At 50.5% G+C, this 6,000-nt stretch overlaps 1 protein-coding gene across 2 annotated transcripts in view; it reads right to left on the minus strand.

Annotated features, from left to right (window-relative positions):
- GULP1 (GULP PTB domain containing engulfment adaptor 1) overlaps nt 1-5,586 on the minus strand; it is a 201,883-nt gene extending 196,297 nt beyond the window's left edge. For both annotated transcript variants that reach the window (XM_044427094.1, XM_044427093.1), the window contains exon 1: nt 5,452-5,586. The gene's annotated coding sequence lies outside the window, so the exon portion shown is untranslated. The remainder of the gene's footprint in view (nt 1-5,451) is intronic.
- Nucleotides 5,587-6,000: the final 414 nt, after the last annotated feature.

The raw sequence follows: 6,000 nt of genomic DNA on the forward strand, positions 1-6,000 counted from the left end.
AATGACCTGGAGGAGGGGGTGAGAAGGCTGCTGGTCAGATTTGCAGATGATGCTGAAAAGGGGACAGTGGCTACAACTGAGGAGCAGTACTCTGGATCCAAAAGGATTTGGACAGACTATGGAAGTGTCTGGGGAGGGGACAACATGATGGTGTTCAGTGCAGATAAGTGCAGGGTCTTGTACTTGGAGCAAAGGAATGGGTGTTTTAAGTACTGGTTAGGGGACAAGTGTCTGAAGAGCAGCACTTGTGAAAGGGATCTCAGGGTACTGGTTGATGGCAGGCTAAACATGAGTCAGTAGGGTGACGCAGCGGTCAAGGGGCGAATGCCACCCCCGGTTGCATAGCCAGAAGTGTGGCTTCTAGATTGAGAGAGGTATTACTGCCACGCTGTACGACTCTGGTGCAGTTCAGGGCCACAAGGATGGTGGCCAGTTTGCAGGGAAAGCTGTATGAGGCAAGACTGAGGGAAATGAGCCTTGAGAGGATGATACTCAGAGGGAATCTGTTGGCGACATACAGGTACGTGAGGGGGTGTCACACAGAGGTGAGTAGAGACCTGTTTTCCCCTGTGGAGGAGGGCAGGGTGTGCTCCAGTGGAGCCAAACTCAGGGAACCAAGGTTCAGTTGGGATGCCAGGAAGTACTTCCTGACAGTTAGGACCCCTAGGGTATGGAATGGGCTTCCACGGGAGGTGGTTAAATCTGGACATCCACATGGTACGCATCTCATGAGCAGAGTCAGCTGGAGCCCAGGGTCAGACTAGATGGCGCGGGAGACCCCTTCTGACTCACTCTGTTTCTTTGTTTCATTTCTATACCCATAGCTGAAACTTTCTGAATCTATCCAGCCTACCACATCAGTAATTTGACTAGTAAATTCAACTTGCATTTTATAAAGCAAAGATACACATTCCTGCCTGCCGTTCCTATTGCCTCCAGGCAAATTCAAATGTGTGAAGGGGAGGCAGAAGCATTCTCACTGTGGAACATTCCATCTCATGTGTGATTTTGCCGATTATGGACTGGGCTGAGTTTTGACTGAGTTCTATTTTAATTTAAAAAGCGTAACTGGGATAACACACATGCTGTTTCATTACATCTGGCAGGATGACCTACAGTGCGGAGTTTTCGACATGTGGATTTTAGATTAGAACTACATTAATTGCCTGCTACAGCATTTGGGCGGAATGAGCCTAGAAACACAGGATCCTGAAGAACAAATCCTATCCATCAAAAATGCACATTTTCTTCCATATTGTGTTACGGTGATTCTACCCACATGGTAATAAATTGAACATGACTGGAACATCCCTAAATGTCTATCAGTGAAAAATATATTAAAGCAGCAATTTTAATAAAAAGAAATAACTGTTTTGGAAATCTTACAGGAAAGTTTAAAACATCATTTTTATGGCTTCATTATTTCCAGACATGTAGTCTTTGTAAAGCAGTCCTGTTTACATAGCTTTTAGAAATCATGTGTGAAGAGTAAAGGAGGGATAACAATATATAAACTCCCTGTTTTAAATTTGAAAAGTAAGTATTTCATAATCCAAAACTGTTCAATTTTGTGGAAAAGAACAAAATGGTTTCTGGAAAAAATGGAAGGAACTTTCCCCCCCAGAAATGTTTCTGTTCCTCCACCCCCACCACTGGCCTTCACATCTCTAGTAGCATCAAGTGAGAAAATCAGCTTTGTGTGGTTAATTTAGCCTCATGTGACTGCTAAAGGTATTTCCTCATCGATGGGAATTCATGGGCATTAATAACAGTTTTTGGTTTTGGTTTTTTAGTGGCTTGTGGCTGCTAGCTACAACAATTCTCACCTGTTTAGGTGAGCAATAGAAATGAACAGCTAAAATGTACCCAGCAAAAAACACATATCTAAGCCTTTTAAACTAGTGGACACTGTTTCACAGGCTAACATTTTCTTGGTGGTTGCCTGCCTCCTTCCACTGCTCAGTTTGTATGCATGTGAAATAAAATTGGCATTACAAGTTGTCATCAGTCTCATATTATCTCCTCAAAAGGCTGTCCCTGTCACTCAACTTCCTACTAGAGACACAACAGAAATGCCATCATTAAATACATATAGTTATGAAAACTCTAAAAACATGCATACTAAATATCACAGTTTGTTCTGATGTGCAAACTAAAGCAATACCCATCAGTGAGCATAGCAACTCCATTAGGTGCTACATAATTATTTCAGCATCGTGCAGAGACTAGAATGTCAGCTGTATGTAGGTTCTGGACCCAAAGACAGATGCTGCGAGATCCGTGCCAGCCTTGTTCATAGGTTTTCCAAAGGCAACTGGTGGTCCCTCTTTGGAACAGCAGTTACCTTACATATGTTTGTCACATTTATATCCTGCCTTTCCCTGGAGGAGCCCAAGACAACATACCTTATCATCCTCCTCTCCCTCCCCATGTCCTCACAACAACCTGGTCAGGTAGTTTAGGCTGCAAGTCAATGACTCACCTAGTCACCCAGTGAGCATCACAGCACAGTAAGGACTAGAAACCAGGTCCCTCAAATTTAGCACTCTAACCATCATTACACTGGCTCATCGTGGACCATTTGTTCATGTCAGCACAATACTGTTTGTGAGCTTACAGAATCTTCTTCAAGGGCATGAAACTAAACATCACTGAGATAAGAGTTTCAGAATTAAAATGATAAAGATGGAGATGTTTATAGATATAGCAGTGCATGTTTGTATATCATTTTCTCTAGCTCAGTGGGAAAATAAATGCAAGGCCACAACCGACCTTCTCTCTCCAAATCGACTTTCATTTCTTGCATGAAAATTAGATCTAAATTGTGTTCTATAGAGTTCTTTTAGCGGATCTAGATGAAGCATGAAGCACCATATGCCACTGACTAAGTTGAAGAAATGTCATAGAAACCTATGTCTCCAGTGTTTCAGCGGTCTCCTTCGCCCACCACCCCATGTCCTGGGAACACTGCTGCAGTCCAGAGTCCAGATTCATTGCTTCTTAAATAAGAAACCAATGCTGCTGTCCCATCCTTTATGCCTTGCAAAATTAAGTCATATGCATGCATAGAAGGTCGACTTTGCAAATGACCAGGTGCTTTAGTCCTAATAGTCATGTCAGTTTTGTGCTAAGACACTGCAACCCATTGGCTGACTGAGACAAACATCATCTGAACAGAACCACAAATGACAAATATCTGTACCATCCCCTGATCGTTCATCATACCCTTTCTTATTTTGAGAACTCAGTAAACTTTCCCACTCCATATTCGACTTCAAATCAGTTTTTTTCTGTGTGATTGTCTTGCTAAGACCCTCAGTGTGCACCAAAGACTTTGAAAAATTTAGGCTACAAACAACCTGCTAGAAAGTAAAGACAACAGCACAGATGGGAGATCCCGCCAAACATACTGTGTGTAACCCATGTGCCAGATTTATGGAGGCATTCCTCAGAGCTGAAGATATGCTAGTCACCATATCTTTGTAAATCGATTCCAGATTAAAACCCAAACAGTCTAGTCAACATAATGTTGTTTGGTCTACTTAGCCACATCAAAGAGTCTACTGAGGGAAATGAGCCGCAGCAGTGCCCTACCGACTGACTGCACGCACCCTGCTAAGTTTAGCACAATCATAACACAAGCCTGTCCACTCAGAAATAAGTTCAGTGAGCTCACTCTCTAATGAATCAGCACAGGATTGCAGGCTAAATCATGTTAAATCAGCACTGATTCTTCAGAGGCACTAATGACCAAATAGTATAAAAAAGAATGACTCCTTCCCGTATATTGAAGTATTTTACTGCCACAAATAATTCCCCATAAGCACTGCATGTTATTCCATTCTGTTAACAGGTTTCCCCCCCTTGCACCCGTTGTCCTTCTGCTCGCACTGAAGCCTCTTGTCTTCTTAACTGGATCAGCTTGGCCAGAAAAACATCCACCTGATTGACAGTTGCTTCCCCTATTGGACTGCAGCCTACAACACATTTATTTACTAGAAAGCCACTGCATACTGCCTTAGATAATTACTACCGTCCTTCCAACCCTTTGGAAAACGCCACTGTGTGTCTGCAACTGAGAAGCAGGCACAGCTCCAAAATCAAGGGCACCTAAAACCAAGAACGGAAAGGTTTTCAAAGCCCAGCGCACGCACGAAGTTGGTGACGGGGCAAAAACGGCGGTTATCTCCACCAGACAGCACCTCCGATGTTCTCCTGCGCATATTTCATCGTACTTCGCCTAAACGGCGCTTACTCTTAAGCCTGCGTCCACAGCAGCATTCCCCGACCGGGTACCTGCTCCAGGTGTTTGGAACGCCAACTCCCAGCTTTCCGGATCATCAGCCATGATGGCTGGGGCTGATGGGAGCTGTAATCCAAAACAGCTGGAGGACGGGCCCCGGTCGAATGGACCGCAGCCTGAATACGGATGAAACGGGTTGCCTCGCGCGAGTGCTGCTGACCGGAACGGTTCAGTTCGTGCGGGAAACCGGCCGAGCTGCGAACGAGATGGAAACAAAAGTGCGGAGCGACCCGCGCGCGCTCTGCCTCTCGGTCCCATTATCTGAAAGCGAGCAAAAGCTCGACGGGAACTTTCGCCACCAGCCCAAGAGGACGCCGGTGGCAACTAGAGCGAGACCGCTCCTCGCCTTACACTCCTGCCGTGGAAGAACTGCCGCCAAAAACCTCGGCGAGGGACCAGAAGTTTCACGGCCAGGACTCTGCAAAGAGAGATCCAAGCCAAAGCCGGAAGGGGGGGAAGAGGAGGAGGAGGAGGAGGCGCGGAGCGGGGGAGCGCTTTCCCCAACGGGGAGCTCCCGCAGGGCCCCCCGCGCTGCCTCCCCTGGGCCGCCTCTAACTCCCGGCGTCCCCCGTTGCCCCAAAGTTTCGAGCTATCAACAAGGGGGGGAGCGACGGGGGCGTCTCCGCCGAAAGCAAGCACTGTGGGGGGGCGGGTCCCACGCGGCCTCCCCGCGCCCCTCGGCGGCATCCCCGAGAGGCCGCCCGGCGCTCAACAGGCTTCCCCCGGCGGGCCACGGGCGCGCTCCGCTTGTCCCCACCGGGGAGACCCGGGCAGCTTTCCGCCTGCCCGCCCGCCTTTTTGCTGCCGCGGAGAAAACAAAGTCAAGGGACCGAACCCGCCGGAGCTCGCGCGCGCGCGCCCCCTGCCTCCCGCGCGCGCGCCGCCCACCTCCTCCTCCTCTCCTCTTCCTCCTCCTCCGGCTGCTGTCAGCTGTATAAAGGCACTCCGAAGGCGCCGCCAAGTCATCGGGTCCCCCCCTCCCCGCCGCGCCTGCATCCAACTCCAGGCAGAGTTCCGGCGAGTTCTCCGCGGCGCTCCCGGCCCGCTCCGCGCAACGCGGGGAGCAGCGAGGTGGGGCAGAGGGGCGCTGGAGGAGAGCGAGGCGCCTCAGCAGTAGCCCCGGGGGCGCCCGGGGGCTGCAGGATTACCTCGTCAGCAGAAGAGCGGGGCGAAGGGGAGAGCGCCGCCGCAGCGGCGGCAGGAGCAGCAGCAGCCGCAGCCGTCAGCCCGCCCCGCGGCTCGGAGTTGTACGAGGCACATACGCGCAGCATGAGAGAAAAGCGCCGCTCGCAGCAGCCTCCTTTGGCTCCTGCCTCTGGTCTCAGCCACTGAGGAAAAGTTTCCTGACGTCACGGCCCTGGCTGGCTTCCCCGCCTCGCTCCCCCACCCTTCAGCTGCTGGGAGCCGAGCGGGCTGGCTTCGTGCGCTCGCTCGCTCGGGGGCTCCCTCTGGCTAGTGCTGGCCGGCGAGCCGCAGATGGCGGGGGGGGGGGGGGGGGGCAGAGCAAGCCGTTCTGTGCCTCGCAGCTTCGCCTGGCCGGGTTGGCCTGGGCAGCGCTGGGACCTGCTGTCCAGCTCATCCGCAAGGCACCAAGGGTGGCACAGAGCGGAGCAAATTTACGGTGGGGAGCTAAAGCCCACGGGAAACCCGCGGGAACTTGCAGCTTTTGCAGCCTTGTTCAGAGGCCCGATTTAAAC

This window comes from Varanus komodoensis, unplaced genomic scaffold, assembly GCF_004798865.1.
Source record: "Varanus komodoensis strain SLA01 unplaced genomic scaffold, ASM479886v1 scaffold18_1, whole genome shotgun sequence".
Classification (NCBI taxonomy): Eukaryota; Metazoa; Chordata; class Lepidosauria; order Squamata; family Varanidae; genus Varanus; species Varanus komodoensis.